The following is a 24429-nucleotide window of genomic DNA, read 5'->3' as shown; positions in this document are numbered from 1 at the left end:
GAGGTGATTCATAGGATTCTAAGTGCGTAATAAATGAAGGCAAAAATACTTTGACAATATTTCTAATATTATATACAATAACACTTTGGCAAATATAAATATAGCTACTAAATTTACCTTATTTGAAATTACATAGGTTTAATTACATTGGATATATTAATATTTCCTTTAGAGACACAATAATTTAAACAACATTAAACATCATTCAAAATATGCAAGTACTTCAGTTAAGAGGCAATAAAAATTATTATTTCTGCTCTATCTAGCTACTGTGCTTACATTGAGTTATTCTATTTATAATGTACTTCAAAGTCATCAGTAATTTCTTAGAACCTTCAGTAACTGCAGAATTAAGATGTTCAATTAAAACATTAAACTCTATTTGTGAAACACCATCTTATAATAACTTCATTTTATTTTTTGTGAATTAGAAAAATGTATTCAGAATAATTAGTTTGAATATTTAAAATCTAAATATTGTGTGTATTATTCAACAGTTTATTTAAACCATATAACCACAAAGTCATATAATAGTTCTCAGATACTTATGTCGAAAGTTTTGTGCTGTATTATGGAGTGTTCAAATTTTCTACTTAACCAGTCAGTAACTTGGCCAAGATGCTCTTAACGTTTCCTCTGCTTGATTAAACTTTTAGATGGTTTCTTTCTGAATCTAGGCCCCTCACCTCCTTTTTCTTAGAGCATTTACTTTAGAACACTTTTAATTGTATTCTTTCTCTCCTCCTTTGAGATGTAAATTTTCTCTCTGCCCCTTGCCTGTTTACAACAAACAGTAATGTTCTTTACAACCTGGGAGCCATTTCTTTGAAATGTAAACATCAAGGAAGAGAGTGCCCTTATCTCCTAGTCTCTATGAAAGGGTAGGAGTCTAATTTAGATACGCATGATTACAAAACAAATGGCCTAATTACATTGGTCACTTTCCCCACCTCCCAACAGTGGCCCCTGGGGTTGGTTCCAGGACCTCCACAGATATGAAAATCATGGATGCTCAAATCCCTTATATAAAATAGAGTAGTGTTTGTATATAACCCACACACATTCTGCTGTATGATTTAAATCATTTTTATATTATTTTTAATACCTAATACAATGGGAATGCTTTTGAAACAGTTGTTATACTATGTTGGGTTTTTAACTTTATATTATTTTTTATCATTGTGTTGCTATTTTTATTGTATTTGTTCAGTATTTTTTTATTTCAGAATATTATGGGGGTACAAACGTTTTGGTCACATAAATTGCTTTTGTACTGTTTGAGTCAAAGTTATAAGTGTGCTTATTACCCTGTTAGGTGTGAATTTACCCATTCCCTCTTCCCCACTCCCACCTACTTGGCTTCTGATGAATGTTATTTCCCTATGTGTGCGTAAGTGTTGATCAATTAGTACCAATTTCAGTACCAATGGTCAGTATAGGTGGTGTTTGTTTTTCCATTCTTGTGATACTTCACTTAGAAGAATAGTTTCCAGTTCCATCCAAGTTAACATAAAAGTATTAGTTCACCATTTTTTATGGCTGAGTAGAACTCCATGGTATACACATATATTTCATTAATCCATTCATGTATTGATGGGCACTTGGGTTGTTTCCACACCTTTGCAATTGTGAATTGTGCTGCTAAGAGACTACTGGAATTGATAAGAAAATTCAGCAAAGTCTCAGGTTACAAAATCAATGTGCGTAAATCAGTAGCATTCCTATATGCCAACAATAGTCAAGCTGAGAACCAAATCAAAGACTCAATACCTTTCACAATGACAACAAAGATCATAAAATACCTAGGAATATATTTAACTAAGGAAGCTAAAGGCCTCTATAGGAGAACTAGGAAATACTAAGGAAGAAAATTTTGAGAGGATGGAAACAGATGGAAAAAGGTTATCATGTGTCAATGGAAAAAAGCTAAACTCTGTAAAATAATTTTAAAGAGATTTATTCTGAGCCAAATTGAAGACCATTACCCAGAGCCACTTCCAGGAGACGTTGAGCAAGTGGACTCACTATGCCTGGGTTACAGTTTGATTTTATACATTTTAGGGAGACAGGGCTTACAGGTAAAGTCATAAATCAATATATGGGAGGCATACATAAGTTTGGCCCCAAAAGGTGGGACATCTTGAAGGGGGGGGGGCTTACAGGTTATAGGTGGGTTTAAAGATTCTTTTTGGCTTGTAATTGGTTAAAGACATGAAGCTTTGTCTAAAGGCTTGAAATGTTTTAACAGAAGGAGCTGTTCTCAGAGATAAGCCATGGTCATAGATTTGCTGTGTAAATTGAGGACCCGTAGGTTTGTCTTGCATACCCTTAGGCCTGTTAATGGGTTGCAGAGGATGTCCCCAAGAAGGGAGGGGGGCATGATAAGTCATGTCTGACCTCCCTCCTCCTGGCAGGCGGTTTAGGATATTCCTTTGGCCCCGAGGGGGTCCATTTAGTCAGCCTGTAGGAGGTGAGCCTTAAAATTCTATTTTAGTTCACACATGGATTAGCATAATCAACATTGTTTTCAGTATTTTTGATCCACAGTGAGTTGAATCCTATAAATAAGAAATCTGCAGATCCATAGGGATGCCTGTATTCCATTAGCTCACCTCAGCTCTTAAAAATTCTCCCATCTTGTGTTTCAGCAGAGTTAAGTTCAGTACCTCTCCTCCTTTGTAATAAATCTTGAGTAAAGTCTTCCTTGTCTGTTTAACTCTGAGTGCAATTTTTATTTCACGTTCCCAGGTGTCTATTACCTGCCAGCAGGCACTCTGGTAATTCAGTGCTATACAACCATGGCCCCCAATCCAACACCCGCACCACGCTGCACAGCAGGAGACCAGCAGCAGAGAAGGGAGCCAGCGAAGCCCCATCTGTACCTACAGCCTCTCCCCATCTTGCATCACCCCTGAGCCCCTGCCCCATCAGATCAGCATTGGCATCAAATGCTCCTAGGAGCCTGCAAACTGTGCATGTGAGGGATCTAGGTTGCTGTGCTGAATCCAACACCTAATAGTCTGAGGAGGAGCCCAGGCAGCCATGCCCACCCCACACCCTCCAATCCACGCCCCATGGGTGGAAAAACTGGTCTTGCATGAAACCAGTCCCTGGTGTCAAAAAGGTTGGGGTAAGATACACACTGCATTTGTCTTCATAATACCTATAATCTAGTGGCGACTGAGACAAATAAATAGATATTTGAAAGAGTGTTATCATACCATGACTGGGAGAACAAAAGGAAGTCTCCTGATAAAAGTGGAACAGATGATAAAAAGTATAATAGAGTAAGAATCATCTAAGCCATCACTTCATGCTATCATCCTAATAAATTGGATTACGGAAAATGCTCCAGAAATGTGGTCCAACATGTGTGAAAACCTAGAGGCAAGATTGATCACTGTAGTGCAAAGAAAAGAAATATTCGAACGCACCCTGTGTGCTGAAGTGGGAGGGGTGGCAGGAAATGAAGCTGAAACTAAGCAGAAGGAAGATAGGGAAGGGAGATTATTTAATTATATATTTGTTCATTTTTCTTTTAATCAGTAAGCTTATGGGTGAGACAATATAACTTAATGTTTAATGCCAAGAGCTCAGGTGTCAGACTAACGTTAGGCTTGGAAATCTGACTCTACCTTTGACAAGTTGTGTGATATGAGGCAAGTTGTCTAACCTCTTAAAACCTTGGATTCTCCATTTCATACATGGGGATAATAAAATACCTCATGAAGTCCTGTGAGGATTAAAAGGAAAATTACACATAAATACTCAATGTAAGTCGTGGTACATAGAAAATGATGATGTGATGATGATGATAGAAAACAATCTATGATAATATTGATGATGAAGTGAATACATACTACTTAACAGGCCCTGGGGATCATGGTGAAGTGTCAGAAGAAAAGATAAGCTACTGAAGTATTTTAAAATTAATGATATGTTATCAAATTTACATTTTTGAATAACCTTCTGCACTCAAATGTTTACTGCAGCACAAGTCGCAATCACAAAGATGTGAAATCAACTTAAGTGCCCATCAAATCATGAATGGATTAACAAAATGTGGTATGTTTATAATATGGATTACTACTCAGCCATAAAAAGGAATTAAATAATATCTTTTGCAGCAACCTGGTTGGAATTGGAGACCATTATCCTAAGTAAAGTATCTCAGGAATGGCAAAACAAACACCCAATGTACTCTCTAATAATTTAGGGTTAATTGATGGACATATATGGGCACAAAGAGATGTAAAGGTCATAGGAAATCAAGAAAAGTTCAGGGGGGGAGAAGGGGGGAAAACATACCTATCTGTTACAATGAACACTTAATTCAGGTGATAGGCACACCAAAAGCCCTGACTTAAGCATTATAAAATATATCCATGTAACAATAATATTTGTATCCCCTTAATATCTCGAAATTAAGAAAAGAAATAACATTCTAATGATTTAGAAGAATGGTTTGAAAGTTGGGAAGTGAATACCATAATCCAAGCCAGATAAAACAGTGGCCTGAGAACAGATAGTAGGAACTAAAAGTCAGTTAATATTTCTAGATATGTTCATTAAAAGTCAATGTCTACAGAAATGATGGGTTTATAATAGGATGGCCTAACGACAGGATAAGCATACCTCCTGTTTTTAACTGTTGTCTGAATGTAATTAATAGTACAGACTTCCATTTATAAAAATAATTTCTGTTTAGATGATAAACTCTGTTTTAGAAGTCTTTGTGGGAATCAATTAGTATGCTTTATAAGGGAGTTTTGTTTAATCAAGCAAGGCAGTTGAATGATGCCATTTTCAATACAGCAACAATGATAACAGAAATAACTAATATTATTTGAGAACATTTATTTGACAGATACTACATTATGTACCTTACATGTATTATCTCATTTAGTCCTGACAACCCTGTGAAGTAAGTGTTACTGTTATCCCCATTTTACAGATGAGAAATTTGGACCACATAAAGGTTAAACAATTTGCTCAAGTTAGATAGCAAGTGGAGGAACATGAATTCAACCCCTATGCATTTAACCCCTATGCAAAAAGTGCTAAAATATAGTAGTTTTGGGAGTATATAAAGCTCAGAGAAGACTCCCATAATCTGAGGAGACAGTAAAGAATCAAATAATGAACTTTGGGGCAATAGCAGAAAAAAACATTTCAACAAGGTAGAAAGCACAAAGAGGGTAAAATCAGAGTACCTTCCAAAAATAAATGATGTTTCAGATAGATTTTAAAGAATGAACAGAATATTTGCCTTCTTGAATACTAAATATGGTCTACTTTAAATAAAAATTTATAATAGTACACAATTTTCCTTGATTATCTCAATCAAATATGATCACTTAGTCTTCTAAATTCCCTTAAATTAAACATATGTAAAAATATGTTTACCCCAGATAAATCTGATATCAGCAACATTCTGATGGATTTATGTTATACAATCTATATGAAAATTTAAAATTCACAGTACTTACCTCACCTCTGGTTTATAGTCTAGCATATAGCGTACACAAACACAAATATGGTCATACATAGCAAATCCCTATAGCCAAGATACTACTGCCACAACAGCTTTTATTTTCCTCGAACACATCAAACTTCGACCTGTTTCATTTTTCTGTTTAATCTTCTCCCAAATATTACAGTGCTAGCTCTTTCTCATGAGGTTTTTCTGGACTATCATGCATAGCTCAGCACCTTGCTTTTATAAATTTTCTGTAGAGAAACCATGTATGTCAAGATTACAACTTCTCATCTGCTCTACTCCCTGTAACGATGCTTACTCAACTTGTACACTGAATATAACTGTTTAGATAAATTTTGCATAACACTTGGGTTCTTGCCCACCAACATGAGTAACATTCTCTAATCCAGCCTTTCTAAATAACAGAGAAGTTATTTTCCCTCCAGGGGCTTTTGTCCTTTATCTCAGCCAGAAATTAAGTAAATCATCTTTTAAAAAACATCATTTAGATCTTCAAATTACCTCTATAATTTTTATACACAACCTCTGACACTCAGAAATAATCAAGTGAAAAAGAAGTCAAGGCTTGATTAGATACTAAGGGAAAAAAACAAATCACCAGAGGAATTAGAAAATATTTTATACCAAATGAATGTAAATAAAGCAGTTTTTAAAAGATGTTTAGCTTTGAAAGCCTATACTATAAAAATGAACGATATCTACCAAGTAGCCACATTAAAACTAATAAGGAAAGACTGATCTAATTTATTTTTTCTATCTTTAAAAAAATTTTAGTTATTATGGATACAAAATAGTCTTATGTAAGAATGAATAAACAAAATGTGCTATATTTATGCAATAAAATAATGTTCAAAAATATAGGAATATACTACTGATATATTACAAATATGAATGAACCTCAAAACATTATGCTAAGTGAAAAAATCCAGACACAAATGACTACATATTGTTAATTACATTTATATAAAATATCTAGGAAAGTCAATATGTTGAGACAGAAAGCAGATATGGTTGCTTAGAATAGAAGTGAGAATTTTTAGCAAAAGTTGACCATGAAAGGTCTTTTTGGCACAATAGAATTGTTTTAAATCTCTATTATGCTGATGATTAGACAAGACTATAAATGTATTAAAAATCAAGGAAAACATATCCACTATCACTACACTTATTTATACTTATCACTGTACATTTCCATGAGCATCCAGTAAAGATAAAAAATAGACAAATAGTACTAACAATTTTCCTTGATCAAATAACAATAACATTATTTTAAATTTTGTTTTATTTTAAAAATGAAAGTTTATAAAATAAATTGATAAATTATTCTGCATTTAAAATTATGAAGTTTCATTTATCTGAAGATATGAAGAAAGTGAAAATAGGTCACAATAAGAAAGATATTTGCATCATACACTACCCACAAGGGATATAGATCAAAAATATAGAAAGAAATATTTTAAAAGTTTATAAGAAAAGAAACAAACAACCCTATATAATAGTTAAGAGAATAAAACAAATAGATTACTAAAGCATAGATCCAAATAACCAATAAATATATGAAAATTTCCTAAATTTTATTCAGTCTTGAAAATACCAAACACTACCATAATGAAATACAACTGCACAACCTATAAAATGGCTATCATTTAAAAAAATAGCCCATACCAAGTTTGGCAAGACTGTGAAGCAACTGAAGTTTGTATATATTTTTTGAAGGACTGTAAATTAATACAACAACTTTGGTAACTTTGGGGCAGTATATTAAAATTTATATATGAATTGCCTATGTTATACTTCTAGGCATATACTCTAGAAATGCATTCATATATGTTTTACAAGATAGTACTACTTATAATAAACTGTAAACTGAAATTATGCAAGTACCTATCAGTAACTAAATGAATTATTACAGATTTATACAATAGAATACCATACATCAGTGAAATGGACAAACTAGTTCTATGAGCAATATGGAGAAATTTGATAAATACAATGTGTAAAAAAATCAGTCAGATTAGGCAGATAGAGAAAGGATAGATGAATAGATAGATATAAATTCATTTATAAAAGTTATTGAACAAGCGAAACTAATTTTTGGTGTTAGAAGTTAAATTAATAGTTAATTTTGAGAAAACTGGTAATAGGATAATTATCTGAGGTTTGCTGTGAAGTGTTAGCCACGGTTGTTAGGATATGTAGGTATTCATCTTGTGATAATTTACTGAACCTAAATTTGTGAACTTTTCTGTATATATATACATTACATGTTAATAAGACATGTTTTAAGAGGTATTGGGAATACTCTTCAGGATTCAGTAAAGGATTCCTGTTAATTTTATTATTGGTATTGCTTTTTTTTTTTCATTCTCACCTCATACCAATCTAGACATTTTAGTCTCTTGAACTCCCATCATCTTTGTCTCTACTGGGTCTTTGGATATTTTTTTTTTCTTGTTTAACTTCTCTTCACCTTAAATTTTACTCATTCTTCATTTCTAGATAATCATCACTGCCCCAGGGGAACATTCTGTCACCTACCAGACAAAGCTCATCCCTGCTTCCTTTAACAAGTATCTTAGTCCATTTGTGCTTCAATAACAGATCACCTGAGATGGGGGTAATTTATAAAGAATAGAAATTTATTTCTCACAGTTATGGAGCCTGGGAAGTCAATAATCAAGGCACCAGCAGGTTCAGTTGTATAGTGAGAGCTACTCTCTGCCTCAAAGATGGTGCCTTATACCTGCATCCTCCCGTGGGGAAGAATACTGTCTTTACATGGTTAAAATAGGAAGAGCAAGAGAGACTAACACTACATGGAACCTCTTTTATAGGGGCCTTAATCCCATTCATGATGAGCTAATTCCTCCTAATAGCATCCCTTTTGGCAACACCTGAATCTTTGAGGGGACACATTCAACCCATAGCAACAAGGATCTGGTAGAACAGAGTCTCCTTCCTTGCAAATATTAAAGTTACCATTTTACATTTGTTTCTATAATTATTGATGGAATTATTACTAGGTATGAGTCCTGCAAGGGCAGAGGCCTTGCTGGGTTTTATAATGTGGTATATATTTCCAGTACCTAATACAATGTCAGCCTCAATAAATATTTGATGAATAAATGAAGTGTGACTTGGCAGTAAGCCACATATTTGCAGTTTGTGATTTATAGGAAACAGCCAATGCAAACTACTGATTGAAATAGTTGTTGTAAACAGAATGCATTACACAGTACGTTTTCTCATCATGATGACTGTTTTTGTTAGATGAGATCTAAATGTAAATATGCGAACATTTAATGATGATGATAATTATAATAATAATAAAATTACTCAAATGAGATTGGGACAGGAAGTCCAGGGCTGTTTTAGTAGCTTGCGGCCATCAAGGACCCAGGATATTTTCTTCTTTGCCACTCTAAGCTGATGGTTTCTACCTTCAAGGTGTTTGGAATATTGCTACTTTAGCTCCAAGAAAACTTTATAGGTTCCAGAAAGCAGAAAGTAGTAAAAGATAAGGGCAAAAAGATATTTATGCTATCTTAGTAGTTCCAATAAAAAGGGTTGTTCTCAACACTGACCAAACAGCATTATCCTACATTTTATTGGAAACACCTTAAGAAATGAAACTGTAAAATGTAGATGTTTAAATAAATCTATTCTCACTTCAAACAATATATTGATCTGTTAGTAAAATAGAGAAATAGAAAAGATTTTTCTCTTCTCTTATGGAAAGTGTCCATTTTAAATATTTGACTATATTGCATCATAAAACTGTGTTTTGTTTTGTTTTGTTTTACTAAACATTTTTGAAAAACTGTCTTGCAAAAATATATTTTTATTATATATTTTCCTTTAAGCCTACTTCCCAGAAATTCTAAACAAGGAAAGTCCAGGATTAGCACTGGATTTTATTGCTTGAAATATCAAAAATTGGGAAAAATATTATGTCAAGGCCTAAAACAAACCTAATGTGGATTCCTGCTATAAATATGAAGATGCGATCCTATGTTTTACACTCTGTCCAGTTTCAAATATGTCCCCATCAACAACTTGATGAGACTTTATATCTATTTTCCCAACTACCCTCTTCTCAACTCTTATGAATCCTCATTCAATGAATTCTTGATGTTGAAAACTACAGAAGTTAAACCACAGCAGCAGGAAAATATTTTTTTCTTTGGCATTTGAATGGTGTGTGTGTGTGTGTGTGTGTGTGTGTGTGTGTGTGTGTGTGTGTTTTCCATGTCTGTGTGTATACATATGAGTGAATGCCTGCTGTTTGGCTATGCTTTTCACACCAAACAATTAATCCTCACGAGGGTGACATCAATCTGGAAAAGTTTAGTAGCTGTGTCATTTCTTCATCCTACCTCATCCTATGTCTTTTGCTTAATTTTCCTGTTACTAGTTTTAAATTGAAGAAAGAATTATCTGCCAGAATGAAATGAGAATTACAAACTCTCAAAATTTACACTCCCATCCCCAGGAAAAGAGTCTGATATTTGAAATTCTAAAGGAATTTTTTCAGGAAAACTGCATAGATAAAGTTTAAAATTCAAAGATGCAAACACTTACGAAGGGCAGGGATGCTCTTAATAAACTTGAAAGGAAGATGCTCTGTCCAAGGAATTAGGAGTGAACTATAATTTGAAATGAAATCATTTTGACATTATGCTTGGTTTTAACCTTTAGGCTTCTGTCAAAAGAGAATTTGTTTTTAATTGATTAGGTAAGGCAAAAGAAAGCTAAATAAACTAACTTTTTTTTTTTTTTTACTTCATGACAGTTTTGCAATTTCAAAGAAGACAAGCAAACCTGGGGCAAATAGAAAAGTTAACTGACTTCTGAAAAACGGTACTTCTAATATTTTTGCCAAACATTGTTAAACAATGGGGTTTTAGAAAATTAAATTCTCTTTCTACTATTTCTTTTTATTGTGTCAGAAGAAGTAGACAAATTCCAATTGATTGCACCTTTACTCACATTGAATAGAACCTACACAAATGTATTTAAAAATTCCTAAAGTATAAAAGACTTAGTTGAGAAAATTGTCATTTCTTTTGTGTCAAATACAGAGCTATACAGTTTTTTCTCTTCTCAGTAGGTGTGGGTGTGTGTGTGTGTCTTGGGATAGGAGGGGGATTTTGAGATCAAAAGAACCAAATACAAGATTTCCCTAACGGAGGCTGCTGCCAATTGAATTAATTATGTGACATATTTGGCCCATCAAAACAATGGCTTGCTTTCATTTGGTTTGTGACTATTCAAATAACTATTTACAGGTACACTTCTTTTAGCTTTGTATGTTCTATAAACATTCCTAAATTAAATGCAGATAAAATCACTGAAGAAATATTCCATTAATTATGTGTAATATTTTCATATATTTTTAAAAATTTTATCAAAAATTTCAGGCATACAGATATAATCCACATACAATATATTCAAAATCATGTAATATATTTTTTAAAGAAAATATTAAGAACACCATATATAAATTTGTGACAGACCTGCAGTTTATAAAGGGGAATCACAGATGTACTCAAATTACTTGATTTTTCTACTTTCTATTCTTACTTTAAAAAAATAGTATTTCCTGGAGAAATACCCAAAGAGGATTTCAGCGATTAACTTTATTTCCAAATTTCAACTAAATTTAAATTCTATTCATATAAATTATGTTCACTATTTTTCATTCTAATAGCATTTTAATATATAGCATCAGAAACAGGCTATTTATCATTTGCTATGTAAATATGGGATACAATACTGTGTTGTTCATTCTCTAAAGTTAATGGAACAATTTGTTTATGTTTTCACCTCTTGAGATACATTATTACTAACAATGAATAACAAAAGAGTTAACAAAAATCTACCACTTAAAATGCTTTCAATTCTCACAATGAAGGATACACATTTTTGTATCATGCATAGCATATTTTTAAAACACTACCACATCAAGATTATTTATAAATTTAATAGCATTTGATTACTGAATTCATGACTTATGGAGAAAATTAAGTGTAGAAAAACATAATGATACCTTTCAGTTCTATGCTTAATAAGGAGAGAGAAAAAAGATAGAGTATCTAGACATCCTTGAAACAGTCTCATTTGACTTAGCTCCAAGAGTATACATTCACAATTACTTGTATCCCTAGGAAGTTCACTTGCCAATGTTGACTTAGCTGCCAATAAATTTATGGGACACTTTTAGTCTTAAGTACTTGTCACCTCATGTAGATGCTTATTTACTTTGAGTTCTGGCAGAAAGCATGGGTAACATTTAAACTGTGGTTCATTCTTTGGGATAGGGAATTTTACAAAGAGTCAGGAAAATCAGACCTTAATTGTGGTCCCCATATTTCCAGTCAGCAATTGCTGCCACTTTTTATTACAACAATTTTAAAGTAAAATTAGTATTTTAAATTACTTCCCCCTCTCCTTTTTTCCTTTGAAATTTCATGTTATGTCATTTGAATATTTAATTCAAGTTGATAAAATTACATTTTATTCTGTAGCAATGTATCTTCATACTTTTTTCCTTAGGTTTATTCTAAGTGCCCATAGGTAACTAATAAACATTTGCATTATTTGGAAGACACACAGACACACACAAATGTGTAATTGCAGCTCAGAACGATGCCTTCAAATTAAATTTCTTCACATTCAGTCCACTGTGACAAACCCTGAACCAATCAAAACAATTTCTATCATCTAGTTGAAATAAACTATTTTTATTTATTCTTTCTTAATTGCTCAAAACCACCCCACAGTTTAATTTACCTTACCTTTCAGCAATAAGTGTGCTATTTCTCATTGCCTCACTTGTTGATAGAGGGACTCAAATACTTTTCTCACTATATTACTGATATCATTCACTCCTTAGTCTTTTTCTTCATTTCTTTAAATATCATGCATTGTTCTTTTTAAAGAGATTCTTCTTAGAATCTACTGATGTTCTGAGTTCATTTCAAGTAATTGTTTTCTAGGCCAGCTACATCATTAATTTTTTTTTTCATGTAAATCCTCAGAATGTTTAATCATTTTTTTTTGCTATGCATTTTTCTTCCTTGGGTTTTGCTGGATTATATCCTTAAGTAATTTCCTCAGGAAAAGGTTTATTTGGAAAAGTAAAGGTTATTCATCATTGTTATCTATAACTATATGTATGTGGCCCTGGCATTTGAATCATAGCTTGTCTTGGTATAGAATTTCAGAATTTTAAAGGCCTTTCATCACTGTCTTTTTAGCATTTACCCAATGTTATAGCTATCTGTATGGATCTCTTTCATTATTAGGTAATCTTTTTGGTTGTTTATGTTTTGTTTGGTTTGTTTCCTCTTTGGAAACTTTTGGATCTTCTATCCATTCACAGTTTTCAGAGATACCACAATGATGTCTCTTAGATGCATATGAAATTTTTATCATTCTCTTTTGTACTTAGCAACTTTTTAAAATCTAGAGATGTCTGCATCTATTCAATCTGGTAAATTAAAACTGTTCTATTCATAGATTTCTTTAAAATAATTAAGATCAACTTCTCAGATTTTATATTTTCAAAATTTTCACTATCCTATTACTAATTTAAAAAGATGAATCATATCTACTGATTAACATGAAGGACTTTGTTAGAATTACTTGGTTAAAACTCAATAGCAATAAACAGCTCAGTTTAGTTTCCTTGAAACTAAATTTCTTATTACTTGGATTTATTTCCACTATATTTTATAGATATATGATAACCACATCCTTGGAATATTATTGTAAATTAATATCCAAAGGACTGGGATATGTTTCCACACATAATGCCACATATTGTATGTGGACAATTAGAAAAACTCTACGTGATGTTATCTTCCTCAAGAGAAGATTCACCCTACCCTTTGGTGCTAACGTGTACCAGGTCATCTCAATCCAATTAGGGGATGAGGTAATTTGAGGCTAGGTGTCAATGTTTGAAAAGCTCATTGTACATATGGCTCATTTCCATTCCTAATAAATAGCCTACTGGCTATTAATTAATCCCAGCTATGAGACTGAGGCATTTAGAAAGAGTCCTCCTTTTTGCTGATTCCTGAACTCTTAATCACTTAGAGAATGTCAAACCCTCTACTCTGCTTTCTACATACCTACTGCATAACTTCTCATACACTCTCAGTTATTCTTTTTTCAATTAACTAGCTAAGAACTAGCCAGTGCTTCAACCAGCTAGAAACTCTTCTCTTTCTAGACGTTATGAGTACAATTGGAAAGTGCACTGACTGGGTCGCTGAACATTACCAGCTATATAACATTCAAATTAGTTGGATTGGATCTCATAGCTGGTAAAGAGTAGGTTACATACATGACTCAATTTTGTTTTGTTTTGCTTTTATTTTCTTTCATTTGATATTAGAATATTATGGATATACAAACACTTTGGTCACATAAATTGCCTTTGCACTGCCCAAGTCAAAGCTATAAGCATGCCCATCCCCAGACAGCACACACCACACCCATTAGGTATAAATTTACTCATCTCCTCCCCCTCCGACCTGCCTGATCTCTGATGAATGTTGCTTCTATATGTGCACATAAGTGTTGATAGATTAGTACCAATTTAACAGTGATTACATGTGGTGTTTGTTTTTCCATTTCTGTGATAGTTTACTTAGAAGAATGGTCTCCAGTTCCATCCAGGTTAATACAAGAGGTATTAGTTCATCAATTTTTATGGTTGAGTAGTACTATATGGTATACATGTACCACATTTTATTAATCCACTCATATATATATATATATATATATATATTTGAGACAGAGTCTCGCTTTATTGCCCAGGCTAGAGTGAGTGCCATGGCGTCAGCCTAGCTCACAGCAACCTCAAACTCCTGGGCTCAAGCGATCCTGCTGCCTCAGCCTCCCTAGTAGCTGGGACTACAGGCGTGCGCCACCATGCTCAGCTGATTTTTTTCTATATATATTAGTTGGCCAATTAATTTCTTCCTATTTATAGTAGATACGGGGTCTCACTCTTGCTCAGGCTGGTTTTGAACTCCTACCTTGAGCAGTCCACCCGCCTCCTCTGCCTCCCAGAGCGCTAGGATTACAGGTGTGAGCCACCGTGCGCAGCCAATCCACTCATGTATTGATAGGCACTTGGGCTGTTTCCACATCTTTGCAATTGCGAATTGTGCTGCTGTAAACATTTGAGTGTAGATTTGTTTTTTATAGAATGTCTTTTTTTCTTCTAATTTGGGTAAATACCCATTAGTGGGATTGCTGGATCCAATGGTAGTTCTATTTTTAGTTCTTTGAGGTGTCTCCATATTACTTCCATAGAAGTTGTGTTAGTTTTCAGTCCCACCAGCAGTATTTGAGTGTTCCTATCTTTCTGCATCCATGCCAACATTTGCTGTTTTGGGTCTTTTTGATAAAAGCCAGTCTCACTGGAGTTAAGTGATATCTCATTGTGGTTTTGATTCATATTTACCTGATGATTAGAGATGTTGAGCATTTTTTCATGTTTTTTGGCCAGTAGTCTAACTTCTTTTGAAAAAAGTTTCTGTTTATGCCCTTTGCCCATTTTTAAATGGAACTGTTTGATTTTTTTATTACTGATTTGCCTGAGATCTTTATAGATTATCAGCCCTTTATTGGATGTATAGCATGCAAATATTTTCTTCCATTCCATAGGCTGTCTGTTTGCTCTTGTGATAATTTCTTTGGCTGTGCAGAAGCCTTTTAATTTGATCAGGTCCAATTTATTTATTTTTGTTGTTGCCATGATTGCTTTTGGGCTTTTCTTCATGAATTCTTTGCCTAGGCCAATGTCCACAAGAGTTTTTTCAACATTTTCTTCTAGAATTCTGATGGTTTGATCCTTAGCTTTAAGTCTGTTATCCATCATCAGTTAATTTTTGTGAGAGGTGAGAGGTATAGATTCTGTTTCAGTCTTCTACATGTGGCTATCCAATTCCCCAGCACCATTTATTGAATAGGGATTCTTTTCCTCAGTGTATGTTTTTGTCTGCTTTGTCAAAGATCAGATGGCTATATGAGGATGGTTTTATATCTGGGTTCTCTATTCTGTTATGTTGGCCTGTGTCTCTATTCTTTGCCTGTACTATGCTGTTTAGGTTACTATAGCCATGTAGTATAGCTTGATATCTGGTCATCCCTCCAATTTGTTTTTTTTTTTTTTTTTTGCTTAAGGTTGCTTTGACTATACTGGTATACTGGGTCTTCCCTGGTTCCATATGAAATGTAGAATTATTTTGCTTTTAAACTCTAACTTCTAGTATCATCTCCACTACATATTTATCACATATCTGCTGGGGCAATTTTTACTTGATATGGATTATCTGTAGTCAAAATCAATATTAGATGGGAACTATTAAATTAAATTTATTTGAAATAAATTATTTCAAATATAAAATACAAAGATAATTTTTTCCTGGGTTATGTAAATGGTTTTAGAAAGCAAAATATGTCATATGGGGCAGAATGAAGATGAAACCAGAAACTTTACGTATGTGGCTTCTTGACCTATTGTTCTGTGTAGCTTAAGAATTTGGCAACCCTTTGAAGGAGACAACCATATTTAAAGCTTACTTATCTGAGCCTTTCTTTTAGGAATTATAGCCCTTCTATTCTTGGCTATTTCTTGATCCTTAGACTTTAACTTGTATTATTCAAGCCCCATATCTTTGCTAAAAGCTCTGCTGTCCTTAACTGTGCATCCTCTCACTTTGCCTGGCATAGCAGGATCTGCTCATGGGCAATAATGAGCAAATGCTCAAAAAAAAAAAAATGAAGTCAGCTGAATGTTGAGCTCTCTTTAATGGGTTTTTCTTGTCATTAAGATTTTGACACAAGTTAAATTTTATTCCTTATTGTATCCTAATTGTGTAGTAGATGCTTGGCACAAAGCAGATGCTCAATAAATGCTTAACAAATAACTAAATAAATGATGAACACTTTCAAATCTATTTTGCAAGGCAAGTGTGAGCCTAACAACACAGCACAGAAAAAAAAAAAAAAAAAAAAAAAACTATGGACCAATGCTTCCTTTGTGTCATGATATAGACTAGAAGTACTTCTAAGATATTAATATCAAATTAAATCCATTTATACATGAACGAAAAAACACGCATGATTATTAGATTGTGCCAAGAATACAAGAGTGTTACTTGTAAAAAAATACATGTATACAGCATACAATGAATTATGGGTTAAATATTCTGAAATCCATTTGTATTCTAAAAAGTCTATTGTAACATTTGTAATAACATCATTAGCAATTCTAATATATCTTTAAAATGTTCTGAAATATTTAATATTTAATGTGTGTATAATTATGGTGGAGCTCATTATTATCCATTTCTGGTGGTAATATAAATTGACATAATCTCAAGAAGTATGTATTTTTTTATTTACTTTTTGTTGGTGGTAAGTATTTCTGTGTTTTTTTTCCACTAGAGGCTATATAGATTTGTTCTTAAAAATTCTTTTGTTTTGTTTTTAAGGTAATTTTGTTTTGTTGCATATTTATGCATATTAAATATATATGTGGGGGGAAGGGAGTTATGTGTCCAAATTAACAAAACCTTCTGATTTTTTGGACTTATTTCTGTAAGTCCTCACTCAAATTTCACAAACAACAAATAAAAGCTTGGGTGCATATAATGGAAATGTTTTAGTAGTCCTTGGGTAACAACTTTATAGTGTTGAGTAAAATGTTCATATTCAACGAGGATGATTTCTAAACTTCTCTCTAATATGCAGCAGTAAAGAACTTTTACTTCAAGTATAATACTTTCACATCCAAGCAGATCTCTGGCTGGAAGGGAAAAGCTCCTTTAGGTATTAGAAGTTGTTTAGTTTTAAACCTAGGCCAAATTTGCCTCACACTCTTTGATTTCTTTTTGAATGTATTGTAAGAAATTTTCTTAAGCTATCATATTTAACACTAACTGTATACACTTCCTATTCACCAGTTTCTAACTTTTATAAATAATCAATAGAGATGGCTTATGTTATCTATTTCATCAAAAATGTGGGTGCAGAGATTATGTACAGAAATAAACAAGAAAAATTAAAACTTGCTTACAGTAGAATCCAATAAGGGAGAGGTTGTCAAATAAATTCTCAATTATAACAAGACAAGTAGAAATCTATTATTAAAATGAAATCACAAATAATCTTATCATCCTAACATAATTATTGCCACTAAGGTAATTTTGAAAAGCAGTTTAGAAAGAATTATCAGAAAGTACAAATATGCATATACTTTCACTCAATAATTTTATTTCTGGTAATTAATATTGAGGAATTAAATCAAATGAAAAATACAGATTTGTGCATTGAGAAGTTCATGTTAACCTTAATTTTAATGGTGAATGTGTTAATCTAAATATCTGAGTGGGGAAATGGTAAATTATTCCATTCCAATGTAATCAGTTTTTATAATTAAGATTGCAATGACAATAGCTACATGAAAAATCCATTTGATATAATGTATAAAAGTTGTGTCAAGACCATCACAGTAAAAAGGAAAATTATTCATTTTTATGGTCAAGAAATGAAAGGAGCTTAACATGGCTTAATATATGAAAGAGTTGTGTTAGGATAGTTGGATTGCTATAATTTTTCTTTAATTTTTCACTGCTCTTCTTATAATAAATGTGAAAAAATCATGAAAAAATAAAATGTAGAGGATTACAAGTAAATTAAAAGCAAGTGTAATTATATAATATCACAGTAATAAGAGGTTTATGGACCTCGGCGGAAACTAAGCATGTGGGAGGATGGAGGAGGGAACAGGTAAATTCACTCCTAAGAGGTACAAGTCATGCTCTCTTGGTGATGGATACACTTAAAACTTTGACTCAAATGGTACAAAAGCAATTCATATAACCAAAACATTTGTACTCCTGTAATACTATGAAATACATTTAAAAAAGCTTATAGGCACTCAGCAATTGATACTGATTTGAAACTTTTTTAATGCATATAAAGTTAAACACTTTTTTTCACTATCTAGCACAGAGTCTGCTCATAACAAAACTTTAATGAAAGCAGTTGAATTGTATATTAAATATATCTTATTTGACTTTCTATGCCTTAATGTTTAAAACAATGACTTAAACATGGGAAATTCTTGATGAATATCTTTCTATTAAATCTTAAAATTATAAAACTTTGAAATTCTTTTAAAAATTAGTTTAATTTTTGAGTAATACATACACATGGATCAAAACTGGTAAAATAATAGACAGTGATGAAATTTCTCCTTCCCACCATCAGCCAGCCCTTTCCTCCTCCTTTAAATACAAATACCTATGTATATCAATTTCCCCTTTTTACAAAATGAAAACCTGTTATACATAACTTACTGCAGATTTTTTTTTCAATTAACAATATTTCTTGGAAATCTTTACATATGAGCCCCAATTTTTGCTTTCTTATTTCCTTCTATGACTAGATAGCATTCCATTACACAGATGCATCATACTTTGTCCTCATTTGTAAACATCTTCCAGTCGTTCTTAAGTTGCATTTGCTAGTCTGCTATAGCCATCAGAGCAAAAGGTGAAGCTTATCATTATGGGCTGTTTTGGAATATTTGGGGCTTCTTCTTTTTCTATTAATAGCTATTTGTTTGTTATATGAGGTTGTTTATTTAAGGTTGTTTTTCTTTAAATGTAGGTGATTATCACTTGCATCTTAGTACTGGATTTGCAGCAACTCATAAGTTTCAGTATGTTTGTTTTTGTTTTCATTTGTTTTGATACGTTTTCCAGCTTCCCCAGTGATTTATTTTTTGAGCCAGTATTTGTTAGAGTGTGTACATTTCTATGTATTTATGAATTTTTCAATTTTACTCTTGTCATTGATTTCTAGTTTCATTCCACTGTGGTCAGAAAAAATACTTGAAATGATTTCAATATTCCTAAATTCATTAAGACTTTTTTTGTGACTTAGCATGTGATCTGTCCTGGAGAATGTTTCATGTACATGTGAAGAGAAAATATATTCTGCTTCTATTGGGTGAAATGTTCTCTCTCTCGTTCTCTCTCTCTCTCTCTCTCTCTCTCTCTCTCTATATATATATATATATATATATATATATATATATATATATATATATCTGTTAATATTAGGTTCATTTCATCTGTAGTGTTGCTAAAGTTGCTGTTATTGATTTTCTGTCTGAATAACTTGTTCACCATTGTAAGTGGGGTATTGAAGTCTCCTACTATTTTTGTATTGTATTCTATTTCTCCCTTCAGATGCCAGTGTTTTGTCATATATATTTAGGTACCCTAATGTTAGGTGCATATGTATTTATAATGTTATATCTTCCTTTAAAATTTTCCCCTTTATCATTATGTAATATCTCTTGTAAAAAAATTTTGACCTAAAGTCTATTTTGTCTGATATAAGTTTAGCTACTTTTTCTCTCATTGGCTTCAATGCATGGAATACCCCTTTACATCTTTTCACTTTCAGTCTATGTGTTTCCATTCCATAAATCTAATGTGAGTCTCTTATAGGCAGCATATAGTTGGATCTTGCTTTTAAAAAAAACTTACATGCTTTGATTTGTGAGTTTAATTCATTTAAAGTAAATACTGAAAGATAAGGACTTACTATTGCCATTTTGTTAAGTGTTTTTTGTGTCTTTTGCAATTCTTTTATTCCTCTCTTGCTGTCTTCCTTTGTTATTAGATGTTTTTTTTTGTAGTAATATTCGTTGATTCTTTTCATCTTTTTTTTTTTTTTTATAGCTACTGCAGGATTTTCCTGCATGGTTAACATGTGGCTCACATGAAGCTTCTTAGAGTTATAACAACCTTTTCAAGCTGATAACAATTTAAGTTCAATTATATACAAAATTTCTAAACTTTTACTTCCTCTACATAGATAACACTTTAAGTTATTGAGGTCAGATTTATCTCTTTTTAATTGTACATGCAGCTATTTAACAAAATTTTATGTTTATCATTATTAACCTTTTACAATAACATTGAAAAAATGTAAAATATAATGTTTTATATATTTCTGTAGTTCCATCTTACGTAATACTTTGCTTTTTTTCTTTCTCACCGATTTGAGAAAGAAATGCAATATGTCTGCTGTTGAATTTTAAGAACTACTTCTTGTTAATCTTCAATAGACTCTTTATCTGTAATATTTTTTTCTTTTGCTATTTAATTCACTTTATAAATGCAGATTTTGTACTGTTTCCTTTGATCCTAGCTGACTAGATTGTGAATAGGTATCATTCTGGATCTTACTTAATAGTTTCTTCTTCCTTTTCTACTTTTTGAGACCTAACTCAAATATTTTTAGTTCCCTGTTCTTTTTTATTTCCTATTCTCCATTTAGAAAATAGGAGAGGCATACATCATATATTTCATCAGAAAGGAGTTGAATTGCAGCACCAACAAGAAAGTTTTTTTCTTTATGCAAAAGTGATTACTAGGTCCCAACTTTGTAACATTTACTTCACTAGGAATGAGGTGCAGCTCATAGTCAAAAGTGAAGGGGCACTTTTTAATAGGGTTATTTGATTTTTTCTTGCTGATTTTCGTGAGTTCTAAGTATATTCTAGTTATCAGCCCTTTGGGAGGGGGGGAAGGGCATTTATTGAAACCTTAAAATCTGTACCCCCATAATATGCCGAAATAAAAAAAAAAAAAAGGTGAAGGGGCAATTATTAGTGTACCAAATGTTGGAATAAAGATACATTATAGAATAGAAAAATAGAGCGTTTTATTCAGACAGGGAGTGAAAGGGAAGTCTTCCACCAAGAAGTGATACTTGCAATAACACTAGACTGATAAATATAAATCTTCAGCTTGAGAAAATAACATTTACAAAATATCAAGGAGTAAACATGATATGTATGTAAGAAGAAATGCAAGCATGTTGCTATAACTACTAATGTGCAGGTTTTATGCAAAAGCTTGGGGGCTGATGAGCTTTAATGAACTTCCAAATGTATGAAGTTACCAGATCTTGAATGCCTTTGTTACTCTACTAAATTGAATCTCCTCTGGAAAAAAATGGAAAAGTATAGAATAGTGCTAACAAAGGAAATAACCTAAGAAAATTTACAGATTTAAAAAATCATTGTGGGAGCAGAAGAGAGTACTAAGGGAAAAATGCTTATAAATGATTCTCATCACGCAGTAAAGTAGCTCTGCTTCTCCCTCGTAAACTGTTTTTCTGCTTGTCTTTTTTTCCCTATTTAATCCCCAAAAGCACTCTGAGTCCATTTGTGTGCATAATTCCCCAGCTAAATTTATTTCAATAGTATTGACTATGTCCTATGATAAATGTTGAAATACTAAGCTAAGCACTAGACATACTAAGATAAATAATACAGAGTTCCAACCCTCCAAGTTTGCCCCTTTAGCGGCATGTCTGGTGGGTGAAGGGGCAGCTCTTTCAATAGCATATCAAAATGATTTTAAAAAATCATGCGTAGGTTGCAGAGAAGTTGGGATCTTAAACCAGCAGACTGAGAAATATTTCCTTCAGGAAATAAAATTTATACCAAGTCCTACAAGATTAATAACATTGCAAAAGTTGCTCACACCCTTGGGCTAGTATTAGATATCACTTCAAATAAATATTCCAAAGTCCTCTTTCATTTCTTCTTACCCTTCACTCCCAATATCCTACATCTTATTAGTCACCAAGACTTGCTTTCCACTGGTATGCATTATGAAGAGGGAATGGTTAAACTCAGACATTTCTTTCAAATTCAGTTCTCTATTTACTTCCTACTCTCTTTAGTCCGTCACCATCTCTCACTTAAACTTTTGTAATTACTTCACTCCAGGACAATCAATCTTCCATACTGCTGCTAGAGGGATCTTTCCAAAAGATAAATTTACTCTTATGATTCCCTTGATAAAAAAAATAAAATAAAATAAAATAACAATGAAAGGGTTCAGCAATCTTTTATTGCCTTCAGGGAGAACTCCAAAACCCTATGCAGGTCAAAGAACACCCCTCACCAGGTGATGGCGACCAGCCTCATCTGTTTTCTTGCTGTTCTTTGTCTCACCTGAAAATCCTTTAATTTTTTTTAAGATATGTGTTCTTGTTTGTAGAGCCTCCCTTTCTATCCCAAGGCAGAAGTAGACAGGCCCCTGAATTATAGCACTTTTCTCTTTGTATGAAATTATTTTTATGTCAGTTTCACCTCTGGACTGTGAACATTTAAAGGTGGAGAATGTGTTTTATTCATCTTTGATTTCTCAGTACTCAGCCAAGTTCCTGGGCCAGTTCTTATCATACTGAATATATGAAATATGTTTTAAAGTAAATTAAATAAAAATAAATTAACCCAGAGTTGAAAAAAAGACCAAGAAGTTAAATAACATAATAAATCAAGAAAGAAACACTCTTTAGGAAATCAATGATATTAAGAATGTTCCTGGAGGATACCTCTATACTTAAGTATTCAACGTTTGCCCTTGGATACTTCAAAGTTAAACAAGATTTTTTTTTCAAGCCCATTAGATGTTTTTTGAAAACAAATATAACAAAATATACTATCTAGAATAAAATTTTATGTATAGTAAGCATATTATTAGGGTTTAAAAGTGTCAATTTAATTCAAATCAGAGTACTGAATGTTTGCATAGATAACCTTTTATTTGAATTCAGAATATAATAGTTCATATGTTTTATGATTTTTAATATGACATCAAGACACTCCAGGGTACATTTTATTATTCCATTTATTCATGCCTAGAGTGCATTATAAGCTGCAAACCTAAAGCCTAAGTGCTTTAACCAACCAAATCATGTATTAGTGGATCAATAAAATACCCCGGAGTATCTTAATTCTATAATATGCCTCATATTTCTTATTAAAAAGGAAAAAAGCAATTAATCTAGAACAAAACTCATACTTTAAAATTATATCATTCTACTATTACATATTTTATACAGGATAGAAAGAAAATACAACGATAATTTCTTGTTAGGATATAACTAGATAAATGATGAATTATGCAGCCCATCTACTGAAAGAATAAGTATTTCTACTTTGAAAGCTTCTATGGATAATAAGCTCAAGTGTATATAAAGTATTATATATTTAGATCTAGTAATTTCTTATCTAGTGGCAACCTATAACAAAGAAATAGACAATGGAATATTGCATTTAATCACATATATATGATTAACTGCAGCTTGTGTCATATTTCATGCAATTTTACAATCAATTACAATAGCTTCTATCAACTAAACTTTCTTTCTATAGCTTTTCTATCTGCCCTGTGTTTAATTCTGACTTTTTCCATTGTTAATAGCTTTGTCACATCCAACATATCAATCGACAAATTGTAGGTGGTCCAAAAATATATAGTTTAAATGAAGAAATAATTATATTACTAAACAACTTCAAATTACAATTTGGAAGTAATTTAAAGTTACATAAGTACTTATATAAATTATATGAATAATCAGTTATCATAATAAAATTATAATAAAAGGTCAAAGAAAACATAAATTATTTATATAACTTCTGTTAACATAATTTTGATATATTAGCTCATTTAATTTTTATAGGAACACTAAGAACAAAACATTATCATACCCCATAAATGAAAAGTCTGAAGTTAAGAGATATTAAGTATATTGCTCATGCTGATTACTGATAGTGTTAAGATTTCAGAGGAACTAGATCTGGAATGCATCTGATTGCAAACTCTATTTTTACTGTAACATTTTGATACTAAATACATTCAGCTCTTTAAACTTTAACAAAACCGACCTATCGTTTACCATTCAGAGATCAATCATGGGACTGACCCCATTGTGAACAGTTATCAGGATTGCACAATGCTATAGACCATGAGAGTTTCACAAAGTGTAGCAGGTCAGACTGAATCTGTATCATCCTTATCATATAT

At 32.3% G+C, this 24429-nt stretch overlaps 1 protein-coding gene across 1 annotated transcript in view; it reads right to left on the bottom strand.

Annotated features, from left to right (window-relative positions):
- MGAT4C (MGAT4 family member C) overlaps nucleotides 1-24429 on the bottom strand; it is a 678972-nt gene that overhangs the window by 294286 nt on the left and 360257 nt on the right. The gene's annotated exons all lie outside the window — the stretch shown is intronic.

Source organism: Microcebus murinus, chromosome 10, assembly GCF_040939455.1.
Source record: "Microcebus murinus isolate Inina chromosome 10, M.murinus_Inina_mat1.0, whole genome shotgun sequence".
NCBI lineage: Eukaryota > Metazoa > Chordata > Mammalia > Primates > Cheirogaleidae > Microcebus > Microcebus murinus.
Note: the sequence above shows the minus strand (reverse complement) of the source record. Positions and strands in the feature narration are given on the sequence as shown.